Genomic DNA, 21,352 nt, shown 5'->3' with positions numbered 1-21,352 from the left:
CATTTTATTGGCTGTATCCCTTGATGCACAGAAGTTTGAAATGTTGATGTAGTTTAATTTATCTATTTGTTGTTGTCGGCAGCGATTTGGTGTCATACCCAAGAAATCATTGCCAAATAGAATGGCATGAAGCTTTCTTTTGAAAATTTTATAATTTAAGCTCTTAAATTTAAGTTTTTATCTATTTTGAGATAATTTTTGTATGGGGTATAAGTAAGAGTTCAACTGCATCATTTTGCATGTGGATACCTGGTTTTCCCTGTATTATTTGTTGAAAAGGTCATTCTTTCTCTTTTGAATGGTCTTGGCATATTTGATGCTCTGTATATTCGACTGGAGCAAAAGGCTTTTATTACATGGAAAGGGGGATGATGTTAGAGGCAGAATCTTGGGGAGACACTAAAGACTTTCTAAATAGGTAAGTGGCTAATAAATTAGTCACTGACAAGTTTGTCTAAATAAATTTGTCTAAAAGTGGGAACATTATCCAGAGATTATTGGGAAATAATCATGATCATTTATATTTTTGTGAATGGAAAGAGGAAAAACTTGGATGGATAGGTTTCCATTTTGAAAACCAAAGGAAGAACTTCTAGTGATTGCTTAGTAAGTTGTAAATAACTTAGTTTAATTTCCAAGAGTAAACAATTGTTATTATTTTTTTTTTAATCTTGGGGCTGGGGTTGTGGCTCAGTTTTGGAGCACTTGCCTAGCATGTGTGAGGCACTGGGTACGAGTCTCAAGACCACATATAAATAAATGAATAAAATAAAGGCCCATCCACATCTAAAAAGAATTTTTTTAGAAAAAAATTTATCTTAGAATTTATCCTTTAAGAAGGTATCTTGGGGGGCTGAGGATGTGGCTCAAGTGGTAGCGCGCTTGCCTAGCATGCGTGAGGCACTGGGTTCGATTCTCAGCACCACATAAAAATAAAATAAAGATGTTGTGTCCACCTAAAACTAAAAAAAAAAATATTACAAAAAGAAGGTATCTTGGCCAAGACACTCCAGCTTGCACTGCTTAGGTTGACAATGCAAGATTTGGATGCTGCCACTGTAACTGCTGCTTTCTTTGGAAAATGAATATGGAAAAAGTAATTCCATGAATGGAATGGTAAAACCCTGTCAAATCAAAAGTGCAAAAGGCAGAACTTAGTAGCTCCCTGAGCCAGAAAGAAGACACCTGCAGTTTTTTAAAATTTTTTTTTTAAATTTGTACAATGAACAAGGTGGGGGGAGGGTATTAAAACCATGGACAAAGATAAGTGACAGGCACTCCCACCTAAGGAAATACAAAATGTAGTAGAGGAGTTGGCATGCATAATTATCATACAGGGTAGAGTAATCAGATACATATCATAGAAGTAATACTGATTAAATGCCATGGAAGTTTAGAAGAGGAAACAATTATTTTTGTTGACAGGACCAATTTGATTTTCCTGAAGATTACACACACACACACACACACACACACACATATATATATATATATTTTTTTTTTCCAGTTGAAATAACAGAAACTGACCATGATTAATTTATACAGAAAAGAAAAGTATTAAAAGTATATGCTTGATCATAGAATTTGTAGGAATAGAAGAGAATTCGTTTTAAAAGAGACACAGTCAAGAACATCACTTAAAATCCCACCCCAGAATTTATTCTGTAAGGACACCATTGTCACTAGTGCTTAGCATGGCCACTCCAACTTACACTGTTCTTATTGTCCATGCTAAATTTGGATGGTGTCCCTGGCAGTATTGTTGCTGGGAAATAATTATGGCCTGTGGTTTTCTGTGTAGGCTTTGTGTAAAAGCCTAGCGCAGATACACACACACACACACACACACACACACACACATATATATATATGTATGTGTATATATATGTGTTTTTTTTTTTTTTTTCAGGAGAAGCCAGGAAGGTGAGTGTCTTATGCTTCAGCCTCTATGCTGGAGGATCTCTGCCTTCAACAAGTAAAAATGCCCAACATAAATAGGAAGGGGCAGGATCTAAAGCTAGGTGGCTACGCAGAGTGGTGATATCCACACACTGGCAAAGATTGAATTTTTCTGGCTGCAGGAGAAATTGTAATGTTCAGACACTCAGAGGCAGTTGGAAATATGAAATAGTCATTCAGGAAAAGATTTAACCCAGTAGTCGAAGTGATGCTAACTGATGCCCTGATAATACAAGTGAACGTCTTTGAGAGAAGAGATGATTGAGAAGGAATCATGATCACCTGTATTTTTGTAACTGGAAGAGGAAGGACCTTGGATAGATGGGCCTTCATCATGAAAATCAAAGGTACATGGTGATTGTTCAGTTTACTTTTAAATCAGTGAAGCTCTTGAAGCAGTCACAGTACCCAGTGTTACCTAGGGCTGAAAAGCATGAAGACTAAGAAAAATCCATTTGTTGACCTTTAGGGAAGATATTCATTAAAATGATAAAGATATAATACCAGAGGGCAAGTAGGGTTTATAAGGAAAATGTAATTAGGATGAGACTGATTACTGGCATCAAGGGTCAAGTACTTCAGGAAAGAGAGAGAATTTGCAAAAGAAATGCTTTTCAAGAAGGGACTTACTGAATACCTACTGTTACATAATCATTGCTTCAAGTGCTTAGAGTAGTTCAGTAACAAAATGAGCAAAGATTAGTGTCCTTGCATTCTACAGATTTGAACTGAGATTGACAATGAACCCTTGACATAGTAAATAAGTACATTATATATGTTAGACAGGGACAAGAGCTATGGGGGAAAAATAAGCCTAAAGCTTTATAAGAGGCATTTAAGACTTAGGCTGAGGGTGATTGTGGCAGTAGGGTAGGTTTCTTTGAGAAGGTGAGATTCAAACGAAGATCTTCTGGAGATGATGGAGAAAGCTGGCCATTATCTAAAGGAAGTGTGTTTTCAGAAGAACCAGAAAATGTATCTCTCTGAGCTAGAGCATGCATGATATTCTGAGCACGTGGAGAAGAAAGAGGGTGAAAATTGGGAGAATAACCCAATGAGGTAGTTAGAAGCCACATCTCATAGGAACTTGGAAAGCTTGCAGGTAAGGACTTTGCAGGGACATACCACTTAGGTTAGGAATGTTAGCTGTCTGATATTTTCTGTAGCCAGACATGAGGATAATGTAAAATTTCTTGTACTGGTCAGAAAGATTTCAAACTTAGTTTCCATAGGCGATTGATGTTTGTAATAACGTCTGGAAAGTGATAATGTAGAAAAACAAAGCAAAGCAAAACAAAACAAAACAAAACAAAAAAAACCCACAAAGAGATAAAGTTATATAACCAAGGCAGAGGTGAGGCCAAATCCTCCATTTAAGAGATAGAAGATGAACTATGATGAATAACTAACTCATGGTTGTTTTGCCTAAGTTTTATATAGTGAAGTAAACATTTTTTGTTCTGTGGTCAATTTCTAATTCTCCACATATTTTAATAGACAATTGAAAATACTTCTTAAGGAAGTGATTCTAGAAAGCAGCTACTCCTTGAGAACTTCCTTGCTTTTCTTTTTTCTTGGCACATCCTTTGGTGGAGGTGCTAATGAAATGTATTGAGGTCTTTGAAGTGTTTCCACAATAAACATTTGTGAGACCTCAAAGTAGAAATTATGGTGACAGTTTAAATCACAGTGCCTGTCCTAATAGGCCTTAAATCATCTGGATAAATACAAGTTTTACCCATTTTGGTTAAGGTTGAATTTGAATGTTGCATTTGGCATAATTCTTAGGATAACTTACTGACTTTCTCTCTTTTTAGTGAGGAGTTTGGTGGTAGCAGACAGAGGCATACAGAGTGCTGACTGATTGTGAGGAGGGGTGTGGAGCAGGCTGATCAGATAAAGGAATGCTTTATAACCAGGCCCTTGCTTGACAAGAGCATATTACCGTTTCATATCTTCCTATTGGACTAATAGAAAAAAAATGTTTTTCTGTAAAAATATATCACTGGTTTTATCTGACAGCCTTATTACTTAAGTTTATCCTCTTTACCTCCATAATTTAAGCATCTCACTTCTGTCATTTCCTACACATTAAATATCTTCTGATTTTGAGAAGACACAGAAAGAAGTACCATACCTGCATCTCTGTTCCAGTTTTACTAAGGCTAAAGTCTGGTTTCCTTATACTGTAATGTTCTCAGATAGAAAAGTTCTATAAATGTGATTTTGTTTTACTTTTTCCCCCCACAAACTAATTTTGTAAACAACCAAATCAACCTTCAATTTTCTGAAAATTCTCCATGTATGAAATCAGTTAGAAAGGCTTTAATGAGATTACCAAGAACTGTTACTTCTTCTGATGAAAAAAATCAGGCCACTAAGCAGCTGTGCTTTTGTATCTGAGGACAGACAAAGGAAGATAAGTGTGTGTGTGTGTGTGTGTGTGTGTGTGTGTATACACACAAGCACATACCTATTAAAGAGATATGTTTTCAGAGATCCTTTTCATATCAATTAGTGATTAGGAACATATTTCATTATACACAGTTTACTGGGAGAATATGAAAAGGTTCAGTATATCATAGAATCTGAAGAAAGAATGATGGAGTTATTGCTTCTTTTATTTGGAAATACTTTTTTGTGTACATAGATATCAGTGTCACTTAAAAACACTGGCTTCCTCAAACCTTTGTATTTCTTCTGGCATTAATTTTTGAAGACCACTAAGAGCTAAGTCTTCTAATGAATGTGTAAATCACACACTGACATTTAGTAGTGCTTTAGTTGAGGCTTTCTATGGAAAAGCTAGTGTATGCTAAGTAAGAACAAAATGTCTTGCTATTAGTAATGTCTTCTGTTCTATTTTAAATAACATTTTTCCCATATAACTCTCATATTTAGGTATTTTTGAAAGAGTGGAAAACAGATCTTGGAGGAGCTGTCTTTATCTGGCATGTGGAGAAGCAAGTTCAGCATGCCCTCCTCAGGGGTTTAAACAAGAGCCATGCTGTGTGCACCTTCTTTATTACTAAAGCATATTCAAGGAAGCTACAGGGAAATGTACAAGATAAAATATAGCTTCTATGGATATTATCATTTCTATTAAATTTTTCATTTTCAATTTCCTTATATCAGTTCAAGTCAGATTTACATGAATGCCATACGCCATTGACTTTAGGATGAAATAAGCATGATAGTAATCCTCAGTAAGAAATTGGTTTTGATATGAAAGTTTGTTCAGCTTTTTATAAATGGCTATCACGGGAGGCATACAGATACTAAAGATTTTGATTTGCTGCTCAAGGATGCTATATCACTAATTTAATAAAGAAGATAATGATCTTAGAACCTCTTTAAAATAGAGCATCTGAACCCGGTGCAGTGGTACATGTCTGTAATCTCAGCAGCTACAGAGGCTGAGGCAGGAGGATCGCAAATTCAAGGCCAGCCTCAGCAACTTAGTGAGCCTCTAAGTAACTTAGTCAGACCCTGTCTCAAAAAAAAAAAAAAAAAAAAATTAAAAGGGCTGGGATATAGCTCTATAGTAAAGTTCCCCCTGGGTTAAATCCCTAGTATCAAGGTGTCGGGGGAAACACAGAGAAAAAAAAATAGAGCATCTGGTAAGTCAGGTTAGTAAACTCAGGGTTTGCACAGTGTGGAATTTTAACTCTCTGGAATTCAGGTGCTAAAGTGTTAACATAAGCACAACCAGCATGTCTGATGTTTTTCAAACAAATGACAAATGGCCTTTTCTCATTTAGTTCCCCCTAAGTGGGGCAAAGTAGACCTTCTAGAAAGTTTTTCTCTTGGTGTGAAGAAGGAAGGCTCTTTTTTTGCAACAAACTCAGACTCATCTAGGGAGGGAAGGACTACTCACATGGTTCTGAAGACTTCATTCATCCATTTTTCTTCCTCCTTAGTCTGCAGTGCTGTCTCCCTAAAGCACAGGCCTGTTCCAAAGAAACAAATCTCTTTCCTCCATTCCAAGGCACCCCCTCATCTTAGTTGCTTCCCTTGTAAAATGGAGCCAGTGCACTGAGTGCTTGTAGGAAGGTTTAAAAGAATGTGTGCAAAATACTGCTTTAAGTTAACAATGACCTCTGTATTTGATTATTATGTCAATTTTTTTTAATGACAAATAATTAAAGGGGAGTTCTGCCTCTCAAAGCATTTGAAACCCCTGACTGGATGCACTGCTGTGGCTTCCACAGTGTTTGGAGTCATCTTCCTCTGATCCCTTCTGCTCCAGCCCTCAGAATCTCTGGCAGCCATGTTTCCTGAATGTTTCATTCAGAGTCTCTGAGTCCCCTGTCTACTGAATGGATTATTTTTGCCTTAGATGTTTCTTACTGAACAAAAGCAAATGGGTCCTTACCCAGTGAAGTAATGATGTCTGATCCTGTAACCAAGTCGTGGGACTCTTGAGGCACACTCAGTATTCTCATCTGTAAATGAGGCAGTGCAGACTAAATGTAACATTTTAGGGACATGGCGTGATATCTAACAAAGAGTAACAGCTTGCCACATGGTATATCTCAGTCATCTATCACTGTCATTGCCATTCTATATTTATTTGGAAATAACTGTGCTTGTCTTCCCTGGGTTCCTTGCTTCCTTACTCCTGCCTAGACATCTTCCTTCTATTCGGTTTCAGTTTTGACCTGAGATACTCCTGTTCACCAGGTGATGTGATTTGCCCTAGAGTGATTGACGTACAGAAGAACCTCAAGTTTTATCTGTCATCTAGGTCCCTATTACTGGGGTACAACTTTGACTTTATATTCCTTTAGTGGAGTAACAATCAACTAAACATTATGTGCATATATGAGACTTCTGGAGGTTGTTTTTAACTGCAGAGTTTATCTTACAAAGTATATTGAGTTAATTTTCTTTGATAGTTTTAATCCTGTAAGTTGTCTTTAAATCTCTTCCTATTCTATTAATGTTCTTTGCTTTGTTTTTTCATAAATTATTGTTAAATGGTTGTGTATCTGATCTTTCTTTGCACAGGTTATACATATAATTTTTATATTAATAGAATGAAAATAGTTTTTTAAAAAAAGAACTCTGTGTTTTCTAAGTAAATGATATTGCCATTGATTTAAGATAGCATTCTATCCTCATATTCCACAAAGCATCTTTCTTTGAAAGATTTGGTTTTGCTGATGATCAATTGTAAATACATATACAACATTGCAATGTCGTAGAACACGGTGTGGGACTTTTTGTTCTTTCTCAAAAGAAGCCTCAAATTCCAGTGACAAGTTCTGAAGAGGAGCAGTAATAAGAGTCCAAGCCTGTAAAGAACATATCATTATGTCTACTCCAGAATATTGGGCTCTTGCCTGCTAACAATGATAATATTTATATTTGATGAAAAACAACTTAGGGGCTGGGGATGTGGCTCAAGCGGTAGCGCGCTTGCCTGGCCCGGGTTCGATCCTCAGCACCACATACCAACAAAGATGTTGTGTCTGCCGAGAACTAAAGAAAGAATAAATGTTTAAAAATTCTCTCTCTCTCTCTCTCTCTCTCTCTCTCTCTCTCTCTCTCTCTCCTCTCTCACTCTCTCTTTAAAAAAAAAAAAAGAAAAACAACTTAGGCTATTGACTGGTATTTAATTTATGTCAAGATATTCTCAGATTATTTCCTATCAAATATATTTCCTCCATCACTTATATAAATGCATCAGAAAAGATACCAATTAAGTATAATTGTTATAAAAATTTTGTTTAATATTTGAAATATATCCTTAATAAAATGTCTTCAGAAAAAAACAGCAAACTGAGATTTAGTTTATAGTTATAGTTTTGAAATTTTAAAGCTGGAATGAAATCTGATTCTCTATTTGTGTGTGAATTTTTTTGTTGCTAGTGGTAACTCTAGAGAATTTTTTTAAAGGCACCCTTTTAATAACAATGGTCTCCCCAAATATACTGTGGCATTGCTTTAAACTTTATTAAGTCTGCCTTGGACTCCCCCTTCTTATCCCTGAGTAAAGGGAAGAAAAGTTTGGCAGGCTCCATGCTGTGCACTTGATTGATGTCCAGAACATCTGAAGGACTTTTGTGTCCTGCTTGCTCTCCATGAGTGCATAATGTGTGAATACTTAAGGAAGGTCAGCCCTTATCACATGTAATCTAGGCCTGAAAGCAGATCAGCAGTGACAGTCATATCCCGTAAGTAAGGACACAAATCATCCTCTACATGCTTTAGACAAGTTGTGGGATATTTTGTCTCTCTTTTTACCCCTTCCCACTCATGGGGGACCTTGGCAGAGCAATGAAAGCGGAGAGGAGACGTGCTCAGAATAATGTGTCACCCTTTCACGGGAGGAAGGGATTGTTTATTTGTAATGATGTGATGGTCTTTCACTGTGCAGCTGAGGGGAGCTCTGGGTTGTTAATGACTAGTGATGTGGAATGCTGCAAATTAGACCAGGATTGGGAGGCAGGAGGCAGACTGAAAGCAGACAGAAGTTGTGGTCTTTATAAACTCTGAAGTCAGGGGGAAAGTTTTTATACCTTGAATTCTATTGTTTTTTTTTTTTTTTTCCTTTTTGCCCTCATAATAGGGTAAGGGTTTTTGTTTTGTTTTTTAAATGTCAGTGGTTAGTTGAAAATCAAAATAACAATATAAATTACCAGTAGAATTCTGATTGCTGTGTTCTGTTTTTGGCACAACACATGAAAGTTTGAAAAGTATTTTAGTGCAAGACCCTGGAATGGTGAAGACTGAAAATGCTATAACTTTCAATAGGAAGAAGGCAGTAACTATTGTTTTTAATGCCTTTTTATTTAAGAGTTGATTTTGTTCCAAACAATATTAGCAGGGATGTGAGGGATGTGTAAGTAACAAAGAGAATAACTTATTATTTCCTATTAAGGAAAATTAAGAATTTTGTTGGTTTTCCTGTATAAAAAGGAAAATATTTTCATATTATTCCTAAAACTTTACTGTTTAAATTCAGCTGCAAGAAGTAGTCCTTGCAGCAGTCAGTTTGTACAATAGAAAATAACCTATATAGATGCCTCCAGAAACAAGGAATTGCTTTCCCATGTCTGTAGGATAAAATCAGAACTTGTACTTAATCGGGTGCGAGTCCTCTCCAACTGCTCCCAGTCTGCTCCTCCAGCCTAGTTCCTGCTCTGTAGATGGATCCAGTTTCTCATGTCCCCTACTCATAAATGTCTGTGCTGGCTTTTCTTATGTGTAGTATTTCTTGGCCCTCCCTTCACCCACTTATCTTTGAAGACCTGGCTCAACTGCCTCTCCCAGCGAGTTCAGCCCCCACCCTTGGGCAGAATTAATCCCTGCCATACTTTCCTGTTCCTTCAGCACAGGGGGCAGACACTTGACTGCATTGTCACTGTTTGTTTGCCTATGTGTGTCTTTACCCATGACAAGGTAAGCCTTTTTTTCTAAAACCACGTGCTGGCTGTGGTTTTAGAAAATGTCCTCACATCTCATTCATTAGACACAGTCCCCCCAAAGGTAGCAAAATGTGAATGTTTGTGAGAGAGTAAAAACTACATATACATAAAACCAGGAGGCTTGAGTGATTTCTATGTGAAAAAGTCGCAAATTGAAATTGGTAACAAGATAGTCTCATTTTAAAATGATTAGTATACTTCTCCAAATGCATGAAAATTTAATGAATTAAGTAAGAATAAATTGGCTAAAAGATACTTTTAAATTTGAATATAATTTGAATTCTCTTAAAACTTAAGACATATTTTGATAAAAATAATAAGCAGTGGATGACGTGTCCTACCCATATTCTGTGATCTTCATACTGCACCTTTTTCCTCTTCTTGCTTTTCTCTCAGGTTTGCATTTTCAAAGTAAAACCTTTTTTTTAAAATTTTTCTCTTAGAGCTTTCATTGAGGCCTCACTTAGTGTGTAAATTAACTTGTAGAATTAAGTTAGCTGTGTTAAAAGCTGAAGAACACCTCAGGCTTAGGCATGCTGTTCCCCTTTCCTGTATTTCTGCTTATAGATAAAACACAATTCATTGGAATAGAAAATGTTGGGCAGTTCACGGAGGCAAGGGTGACAGTTCACCAGCAGGTACACAACCCCTGCAGTGTTGGCTCTAGGTATAGAAGTCAGCTCCACTCTTAGGAAACCAGGGTGCAGATTTAACTGCAATTATTGATCTGGTACACTTAGATGACTAATTAGATTGGATTTTAGAAATGGAAACATTAACTGTGGCTAAAATGGTATACAGTAGGGTGAGTGGATTAAATCCTATGCAAATCTGGAATGCATGTCTGGCCCGCTTTCTGATAAACACAACAAGAGTTTTATTAGGGTTTTTGATACCTGATTATTGTATGCATTTTAAAAGAATATCTACTTTATGATCAGCACCCACCAAACAATAGAGGGAAAAAACCAATAGGGGTACATCTTGAATTTCTTCCAAGAAAGAAATCTATATTAGTGAAAAAAAAATTGATGGAGTAGAAACCTCTCCTTAAAGTTTTTATCTAATCTTCATTTCTCCCCATTCAGTTAGAAATTGTGTTCAGAGATTTATGCTACATTCTGAAGTTTTGAACCTTTTTTTAAAATTTTTAATTGATCAAGCCAGTCAGTTTCTCAAAAGCCTTTAGTTACTTGTTTATTATATAGTCTCAACTCTGTAACATGTATTCAGAGTCCTGCACAATCTGGTTCCACTCTGTCTAGCTTTCTTTCCAACTTACAAATAGGAGCTGTCTGTTCCAGTAAGGTTTTTCTTCTCGTGCTGTTGCACTAATGAAATATTTATTCTTACATCTAAATCTTACTCATTTCTCCTTCTCCACCTTCTGTGCTGCTGTATACGTTGTTCAATACATCTTTCAGCAGCCAGCTTTCCTTTCAGTGTTTGGCCTAGGCTCATCTTTCCCCTACTCTGAATGTCCATGTATGTTCCTTTTGGAGGTACTTCATCTTAAAAGATATAGCTTTTTTCTTAATTACTATACGATTTTTTTTCCTGTGATGTTTTATGTTTCTTGAGTGCATCTGCTTGAGCTAGCAAACAGTTAAAAATCAGAACAAGTTGTTGACATAAGTTGGTTTGAACTGAATTGGGATTCTGGGGGGAGAGTAAGATTCTCTATGCTTTGAACCATTTATAGATATCCATATTGAGGACGTGGGAGCAGTGGGAGCTGTCCCACATTTCAGCCATTCACTCCTTGCGCTAACACTCAATGCTTGTTTCCAAACTGTCCGTGGAACCATGTTGTGAATGTGGCTCTGAGCCAGACAGAGATTTGAACAAATTCAGTTGTTTGATTTTTGTCTCTTTTTCCCCACTTGTCACCTACCTCTCCTGATTGTCACTATTTATTTTACTATTCCAAAATCTCCTATCAAATAGGGATACTCATAAATGACACTGAAAGACAACCCCTTTTCGGTACTCCCAACTGCCATTTTCCCAACAAATAGGTTGCATGGCTTCTGCAAAATGCATGCTTTATTACATTCTGAATATTCAAAGATTTCATAGGTGACTAAAAATACCATATTTCTGTTAAATTTTGTCTTATGAAAGTGTAAATTGAAATAGTGTTGGATTGATTGCAGTATTTGTAATATCAGAAAAAATAATTTGGGGGCTCCCTAAGGTGAAGGGTGATTTGAATGTCCCTTGTAGTGTAGTGCTTAGGGGTACAAGGTTAGGTGGAGGTGTGTGTGTGGGGGGTCTCTTTTAAAAGTGAGAAGAGAGTGGAGATATTTTTCCCCAAGAAAATAATTCCAAAAGTATCAAACATATCATCATGATATCTTAGATATAATCATTGAAATATTTCTGCTTCTATATCCATAAATCCTGTATCAGGCAAGCTGATGAGGTTTAATAATTATTTCTTTTGTATCTGTGTTGTAGTTTTCACACGTACGACAATTTAATTACAGTTCTTGTTCTCCTTATATTGGAAGTCCTCAGAGTAAAAGAAAAGAATATTTTTTTAAAGACCCTTAGTGTTGAAAAGAATTATTTAACATTAAGGAAAATGAAACCTTCCAAAAACGTTCACTGTTTTCATTGAAACATAGTTACAGTCGAAATCTAAAAAGTTGAATAACTTATATTGGTTTTATTATATAAGATTGATTAGATCCTCAACAGTTTGTTTTCTATTCAGGTAACTTAAAACTGTTATTACTTAGAATTAATTGATAAGTGAGAAGCATAACTCTGAAATATGTTAACTTGCAGTGCTCATCAGTGATGTCTTACAGCTGACCTTTTATTATTATCTGTGCACTCAATTCAACAGTATTTGCTTCATTATTTAAATGTTGATGAGGATAAAAGCTGCTGAAACATGACACTTTGATGTGTTGCACTATTTGTCATTTCATCAAAGGGAAAAAAAAATTCTCCTTTCTGCATTTCTCAGTTACAATTCTCTGCTGAGGAAAAAAAAAAAAATAGAAAGAAACAAGCTCTTTTCTGACAGTAAAGTGTAAGTGTGGTCTGCTGTGGATTCCCTCCTCGCTGCTCAAGAGATTTGGTGGACCAGGGTGTTGCCAGTGCAGGGTGAGGCCCCCTCGTGTGTTGGCCCTTGTGTGGGCAGCTGGGTCAGGCTCTTTTCTTAGGAAAACAATCCAGCTCGGGGGTCCTCACCGCCTTTTGTTGTCCTCCCCACGAGGTGATCAGTTGAAGTCTCGGTGGTGACAGAACCAGTTTGTAACAGGCTTGTCTTTCAGGGTCCTGTCTCAGGCTTGCTGGCAGACTTGCCGGAAGATCTGACAAGAGTGGCAGCAGAGGAGTCTCAGTCAGAGAAGGCCAAGCAAGGAACAGGAGGCGTAAGCAGGCAGGTCACAGTGACTGCTCTCCTGCTGCAGTGGGTTGGCCTGAAGAACCAAACTGGCAGCTTCACATTTCCTTGCTCATTCTTCTCTCTGTGCATGCGAGGGGTAAGAAGATGAGTGCCACACCACAGTGCTGACAGGGAGCTGAGTTAGTGTCTGATTTTGTGGCTTTTGTCACAGAAGGGAAAGTTCAGGGCAGAGGCTCCATGGCTAAAAATGTCCATCCCCTATCCTCCAACTGCTCTGTAATTTTTACTACTTTCTCTACTAGGGCAAAGCTTTCTAGGTAATCTATTAGAATAATTGTAAAGGGATTTAAAGTTTCTGTTTTCTCTAATAGGAGTCAAATAGGATCCAGTTTGAAGCTTTGAGAAGGAAGTTAATTTTTAACAAATTGTGACAGTTTGTGTTTAAAGTGCTTAAGATAGTAACAATTGTAGCAAAGTTTGTTGTGATTATGGTAATTTGAATACTGTTAGATTTTTATAAGTTAGCTAATTAACTTTTAACTTCATTGCAATTTTTATATCAATGCACTGAGTCAATCTGTAAGTTACAATGACAGTAATTATGGCTTGTGAATATATGAAATGTTTGTCAACATTTAAGAACAGGGGCTTGATTGGCAGCAATTTTGTCCAGAAAGATCATTTCTCATATCAAGTTAATAAAAGCAGTTTTTAAAAATTATTTTAAGTTTTTGAATTAAAAGAGAGTTCAAGAGTAGTTGAACTGTTTTCAAATTAGAAAATAGGTAACAATGAATATGAAATGAATATGGTGTTAGTAATTGCAGTGAAAAAGTCATGATGTTAGATAGAAATTAAAAATGATGATTTTATAAAATTAAGCCAGATAAATAAAGGAATATATATGAGAATGAAATGCATTTGTAGTTGAACTTTTTATGTACTTCTGAATGTGTTTCATAGAACTAATTTGGCTATATTATTTATGCAGAAAGTATGTATTATTAGTTAGCATGTACTTTTAATTGACACAGGATTAATATTTCCATAGTCTGCAAGTATTTTCTGTGACACTATGAAAGTGTATTTTATGACTTGGCTCTAGGGAAAAATGCTTTAAATTTCTGGTGTAGATAATTGTAACTCAAAGGAATTTTGTGCATTGATATGCAGGAATGATAGATAGATCATTTACCTCATTTGCTAGTTTAATTCTTATCATCTCCTGCCTTCTAGAAGAGCACTGAAGGATCTCAGAATTAAAATTAAATTCTTTTTAAGAAAGTTCCAGGGAGCTCAAAGCATGATACACATAAGGTAAAATTCTTATTCCTTTCTTCTAGTTACTGTTACTACTACCCTATTGCTTGAAGGTAATTTTGAATTTTCTTTTGGAATTTTCCTCAAAACCCGTGAATTACTTAATTCGCTACTGAATTAAGCCAATAAAAAGCAGAGGCCAGATGCTGCATACAGAATCTTTGATCATGTTTCTAGTCTCTTACAATATTCCCTAAAATAATGTTGTAAATATATATATATTTTTTTTTTTTTTGAAGTAATGAGGTTGAAGCCCAGAGACATTCCCTGCTTTCCTCTAGTTATGTAGTCGTAAACAAAAACAAAACCAGAAAACTCCCTGCCCAGGACTCTTTCGTGTGTGTGTGTGTGTGTGTGTGTGTGTGTGTGTGTGTGTGTCCCAGTGTATACTGCTATTTATCTTGTAGCCTGGTGGTGAAGACTATGAATTCTGGACCCAGGATGCCTGGGTTTAATTCTGCTCTGTTGGTTACTAGATAAGTGAACTAATATTGATGTCTTAAATTTCTCTACTATAAAATGGCAATGATAATTATATTTACCATAGAATTCATTTATTTTTAAATGAATAAACATACCTAAGTACTTAGAATAGTGTCTGGTGCATGTGTAATATTACCGGAGAGTTTGCAATCATAAATACAATCATTAATAATTATCTTATGCTCAAATTGAGAGGCAACAAAGTTGGAAATGTACATTGAAACAAGATTGTGAACAATCTGATAGTTCACTTTAATGTGATTAGTAGCCTGAATCCCAATTGACATTTCAAACTTTGTCACCAATTAACTTTACCTTTTTTTTTTTTTTTGAGGAATTTCCCTATCAATAAGGTTTTAGAAATGAACTTTGGTACTTGTGACTTTTTCCTGATGACAATACAGAATGTGCTACAGAGATTTTGAATTGAACCTGTTAAGCATCTTTGACTACTGAAGTGCAGTATTCACTGACAACTTGTTACATGCTTTACAGTCATTAATTCTGCAGCCACTTCAGTGAGAATGATGATCGCAAAATCAAAGTAAAACAAGAAAAAGGTGAATATGAAGCACAGGTAAATAAAGTGGCCATGACACTTAAGCGGATGACAAAGCTGAGATTAATATTCTTAGGCCTTAAATCCTTGTTTAGAGTAAATGTTTCAAAATGACAAGTAGAGGTATTTGGAGAGAGTGAGCTTTGGGCTGATAGAAGTATTTCGTTAATCAAATGCATGGAGACCTAAACATTTTATGTGGAAGAAATCTGCATGGTACTGCAGTTCCACTTCAAATGTCGCAAAAGCTGCATTCAGTTCCAAGTGGAGAGAACACTTTGTACTTGGGGTAGCAGCAATAGGAGACTGTGTATAGGGACACACATAGCCTAAATCTCATCACTGCCTAAATCTTATCTTGAATGTTAAGTAATGAGCAGTCACAGTCTTAGAAAAAAAGAAGTAAGAGTACATCTTGGTAGGGGTTTTGAATTTTATGTTTTTTGTTGGCATGCTGTGATTGCTTCAAGTATGCATTTTTAAAGCTAGAGATCCTTAAATGTGACATTATCTTTCTGAATGTGAAAATATGATCTGCAATGGTGAAAATCTGTAGTGCTCATTTTTACTTAAAATCAGTTATTTAAAAATTGAGCTACTTATACTACTCTGCCCCTTTATTTTTAAGGCATAGTAGAGAGTCTCTGAGTCCTAATGAATGTGATGCAATGTGTAAACAGCATTGAAGTATTCTTTTGGTCACTACCATTCTTCTTAAGTTCTGCTAAGGGAATTTAGTAGAGTTAGAAAAATGCTAAACTGATAGACCTAAAAAAGTGAATACGCTGTGTTTGTTGTTCTACACACATTGGCAGATACAGTGTGCCCCTCCTGGCAAGAATGGGCCTCACGTTCTGGCATTTAGAAAGGTGAAATTTTTATTTGGCTATATTATATTGCTAAATGTACATGTGAAATTTCCTACAATCCCCTCCACAAATAAAAGTATGTTAATAGGTTATTATAGTGATACAATTAATATAAAAGTTAGCAGCCATCTTTTAATCTCTAGTTTAAGAATGGTTCTACATCATTGGAGATAGTTAACACCAAAAAATGGTGAGACAGGAAGTAGAAGTCAGCTCTCTTTGAATACAAAACAAACAGATTCCAATCTCCATGGCCTCTATAGTTTTATAGATTTTATATCCTGTCTGTCCATTGTCAGGTCATATCCCCATAGTTTTCCTTAATGTGTAATATTCATATCTGCCCTAGCTGACGCTAATTCAAAATTCAAAATTGCTGTTATAAGATACTTCAGTAAAAATTAGTTCAAATAGGTAATCTAATAACAGGAAGATAGCAAACAGGGCTATGAATGCAGAGTTTCAAAATTACAATGGTGATATTGCTATAGGGTGTCAATATTTGGTAATATTTTTTCAGTGAAAAATGATCCTTGTTACCATATGGCAAAATATAGTGAAAATCTGAACTGTTAGACCAACACAGCTGTTAAATGCATCAATGCAGTGCTGTGTTTAAAATGTTTTCTACTGCCTCTATTATTCGGCATTTCTAACAATTAATCTCAGGCTATTAATGGGCAGTAACTGCAAGTTGTGGTGAGCATCACAGATGTAAGAAATCTGATCTCTGTGGTAAGTTACCTAGGAGAAAAATGACTGAACTATAGCTTTCAACCTAAGTTCTATAGATTGGATAATAAACATTTATAGAACTATGTACTACAGACTCAAATCATATTTGATTTAACTTTTTTATGAGAAGTCATTCTTTAAAAAAGTGATAGAAATCACACATGGAAGTCTTATATACATATAAATATCTGTGTATATATAATTTAATCTTATATATTCATGAAGGCTATGGAAGAATAACTGTATTAGAAACATCATAGTAATATCAATTTTTTCCTCTCTAAGCCAATTGAATTTGGAATGACATTCTAGAAATCTTCTATTGATTTATAACTGATAGGAACAAATCTGTGGATGTTTTTTTCTAACTTTCCAAGTGCATATCTATTTTTATAATTCATACAAGAAATTGAGCAAAGACTCGAGAAAGTATCAACTATTATAGGAAAATGATCATAATCAGCTAAATTTTCTGTCACTATGTTACTTATGCTACAGGTTAGATCCAGATGGACTCTGTTGGTCTTTACTACTACTAAACTTTCTATACTTTTTTTTTCATCTTAAAAACAAGTGATTTTGTGAGGTGGTTTTTTAGATTTTGGAGTGTGCACATAGAATAACCTCACTCTTACACTAGACCCCTCCACTTTTAACTTTGAAGAAGCTGTGGCATTTCAATGAACTGATTTCTCTATTTAATAGCATCTCCATCACATTTCTTTTATTATTAACTATTCATATAAAATCACATTATTAGTATGGATATTTTAGTTGTAGAGAGCAGAAACTTTAGTAGAAAACAAAGTTGAACGGAGACATGAAGAAAAACTAAAGGAAACTTGGGCCTCCCGAGAAGGCCAAGAACTGAGCTTCTACTCTGTGAATCTTTTTGAGGGCCTTCCTGGGCAGTCTCTCCTCTCATCCTAACCCTCCCCCCCCTTTAATTGCTTCTTTTTAGTTATACATGACAATAGAATCCATTTTGATGTAATTACAAAAGCATGGAATATATCCTGTTCTAATTCAATCTTCTCTTCTTGCTTATGTTCTGATTCCTACTTTTCTTTTGGTCTAATAAAATTCCTCAGACACTCCTTGGATTTAAGATATAATGCAGATCTTTATTTTGGTGGGGGAGGTGGGTATCAGAGATTAAACTCAGGGGCACTCAACCACTGAGCAACATCCTCAGCCCTTTTTTGTATTTTATTTAGAGACAGGGTCTCATTGAGTTGCTCAGGGCCTCGCTAAATTTCTGAGGCTGGCTTTGAACTTACAATCCTCCTGCCTCAGCCTCCTGAGCTGCTGGGATTATAGGCATGCACCACTGCGATTACAGGCATGCACCACTATGCCTGGCTAAAATGCAAATCTTTGTATGGCCCACAGGGTTTGGTATCAGCTGCCTCTGACTTGCTTTGTATATCATCTCACTTCTCATTAAGCAACAATTAGATATACCTTTTACTGTTTTTTTTTTTAATCTAAAACGTTTTCTCACATATTTCACATGTACTATTTCTACCGTCTGGGAAGTTCTTTGCCTTTCTTCTTTGCTTATCCATAGGCTAAATGTCATTGAATTTAGTTTTCCTTAACAGTGCAATTTGAGATTCCCTTGATATAATCACTCCCTGTAAATTTTATTTTTCTTTTGTAGTTTGCATCATGATTTATTATTATACAGGTCTCTCTCCTGACAGGAGCTTGCTTCTCAAAAGGAAAAGCTCTGTCCATTTTGTTTATAGTTGTCTCTGGAGTGTACAGCACAGGTGTTCCGTGTAGAGGAGTCTGTCTCCTGGATATCCTCAGTATTTCTTACATGACCACCAATAGTGAAAAGTCCCTGGTATTCTGAGACCTTTTCACTTAGATCTCCAGAGTCCAGTTATAAATGTTTCATTGTTGTTTGTTTGTTTTGGAAGGGCTAGGGATCAAATCCAGAACTTCACACAGGCAAGCATTCTACTACTGAACTATACCCCAACTTTTTATATTTCATTTTATTTAATTTAAAAAAAATTTAGTTAGGGTCTCACCAAATTTCTGAGGCTGTCTTGAACTTGTGATCTTCCTGGTTTAGTCCCCCACATATAGTGGGCATTATACGTGGCTGTTTCACTGTCAAAATATTTTCAAATTTTGAGAAAAGGATTTGATTGGCTGCTGATCCTTAGAAAAATCATATGTAACCCAGCTGTAATATGTAATTGCCCAATACCAGGATGCCACTAGATAATAATAACCACTGTGGACATGTGCAGTTTTTCTGGAAAAGTTTTGGATTAGGTTGATGATCAGAAACATTTAATATGGCTACTACTGTCAGTTATAACAATATAAATACTCCTAGTATTCTCTTGTTTATGATTAAAGAAGCTACTATTGGTCACTAATTATTTATTTTGGCTGTTTAAAACATTTAAAAACACTTAAATATTTCTCACTCAAACTTAAGTATTTAGGAACTATTATAACCAATTATTAAGATATTTCTCCAGTTACTATAGAATTATTTTATCAGTAAATGAAGGGCTAAGTGATTAGTTTGCTCTCTTAAAAAAAAAAAAAAAAGAAAAAGGTGAAGTTTAAGCCAGGCATGTTGGCACACTCCTATAATCCCAGCTATCAGGAGGCTGAGGCGGAGGATCACAGTTTCCAAGCCAGCCTATGCAATTTAGTGAGACCCTGTCTCAAAATAAAAAGAGCTAGGTATGTACATCAGTGGTAGAGTGGAATGTCTCTGGATTCAATCCCCATTAAAAATCATGTTATCAAGATGGTGGCAAAATTAATATTTGAAACAAGCAGAGTCGTGACTTGACAGATTTTAGTTCTGTAAGATGGTTAAGTATGATTTTCACTGCTTTATTAAAATAGTGGTTGCAAACCTTGTGTCTCAAAGAACATCATGCATTTGGCATTTATAGTCCCTTAACAGGCCATGAATTTTAGGCTATCCCTGTACATCATTTATTTGATCAGCTTCTAGAATGTAGTATGTGAAACTACGCTTCTGATCTCAAGAAAGTTAATGTGCATTTCTATCTCACTTTTTAAAAACTTTATGAGTACATGTTGCAAAATGACTTTGGTTCATAGTTTTCTTTGCTCTACAGTACCCTGTGGTATATAATGTCTCCATGTTCATCTTGGTATCTTCATGATTTTCATGGGAGTTTTACATGTATGGAAATAGAAAATTAGAATACTCCTTCATCAGTTGTGTAACTTCAGTGATGTGGGAACTAAATGGTTGAGAGGCATCAGTCAAATCTGAAAAAGTTAAAAAAAAATTCCCATTTCTGTTTACCTTAAAATATGAAAAAAAATCAACATTTCAAGTCATTAGTCTTTAAATCTGAAAAAATAAAACTTGCTGATTGGAGTTGAGTTTTAATGATTATGTACTTTTTTTATGCGGCTAAATCTCAACTGAATGTTCATCTTGGTTAGCATTATTAGGCTCAAATGAGTATTGTTTTTAAATTTCATTAAAGAGCAACAGTCTTTTTGTGTTTCTATTTTGGAGGAAAAAAGATTAATGTTGTAAGAATAACATGCTGTATTTATCCATGAATTGTTATATCATTTGAGTAAGGGTCTTTGCAGCAGCAGCTCCTCTGTGGAAGAATATTTGAGTAGCTCTCTGAATTTAACTTAGCCTCTGGAATCAGCTGAGGCTATTGAGAACTGTGCAGTGACCCAGAAAACAACAACAAAAAATGAGTTCCATCATGACATAGTCACAAAGAAGGGTAGATGCTACTTAATTGAAATTGCTAAACAAATTGGCTTTTAACTTTGTACATTTTTTTATATATTATCCAGATCCATACAGATGTTTCTTATATATCTGTGTATATTTTATAGGATTATTACACTTTATTGAAATCAGACCATATCACTAAATATTTCCTACTTAATTTCCTATGTCCGAGTGAAATGTTCAAACTGGGGCATGGTTGTAAAGGAAAAGGAGCCTCATGCTAAATCATGTGATTTGACAGACACATGACATTCTTTCAGTGGGGGCATGTCTGGAGATTGTTTTTGGCTTTTATTTTATGCATCTATACCAAACAGTCAGTTTTTGACTTAAGTATTTAAGAGCTATTATGAATATTACTAATCCATACTATTAGCCTTTTCGAGTGAAAAATACAATTTTCTGTCTTTTTTTAAAAAATGAGACTTAACGACAAATATCTTGCAAATTAGATTTTCGTATATTTCATCTCTTTCTTATGCTCAATTTAATCTATCAAAGCCACACATTGTAGAAGACATCTGGTATTGAGCTTAAGCAGCTGGGTTTCATTTGTAAAGGTTTTGAGCAAATTTTGGTGCATGCCAACAATAATAGAGCAGTTGGCCAGTGTGTTTTCTTTGCGGCAGCTTTGTGCAGTGTGGTAGAAGAGCCTGAGTTCAGGATCAGATGATTTTCTGCCTCTTTCTGGCCTGCCTGGTAGAATTGAGGGGTTTATCAGATATTCCCGGAACACTGACTGTGGGCTTATTGCAATGGCTATTGAGTAGAAACTAACTGGTGTGTGATATGCAGTCAGTGTTCATCAATTTAAGAAAGGTAGTCTCCAGTTCTCACATAATGGTTCAATATTTCTGATAT

General features: G+C 35.6%; 1 protein-coding gene across 8 annotated transcripts in view; it reads left to right on the top strand.

Moving 5' to 3' along the window:
* Window positions 1–21,352, top strand: part of BMPR1B (bone morphogenetic protein receptor type 1B) — a 370,882-nt gene that overhangs the window by 263,687 nt on the left and 85,843 nt on the right. Inside the window, exon 1 of one of the 8 annotated variants that reach the window (XM_081303656.1) lies at window positions 14,986–15,133. The exons of 6 other annotated variants lie outside the window; for them this stretch is intronic. The gene's annotated coding sequence lies outside the window, so the exon portion shown is untranslated. Of the gene's footprint in view, window positions 1–14,985; window positions 15,134–21,352 lie in introns of those variants that run through there. One more of the 8 variants, XM_081303657.1, reaches the window with a different exon arrangement.

The sequence above is a fragment of the Spermophilus citellus genome, assembly GCF_964194105.1.
Source record: "Spermophilus citellus genome assembly, chromosome: 8".
In the NCBI taxonomy this organism is placed as follows: Eukaryota; Metazoa; Chordata; class Mammalia; order Rodentia; family Sciuridae; genus Spermophilus; species Spermophilus citellus.
Note: the sequence above shows the minus strand (reverse complement) of the source record. Positions and strands in the feature narration are given on the sequence as shown.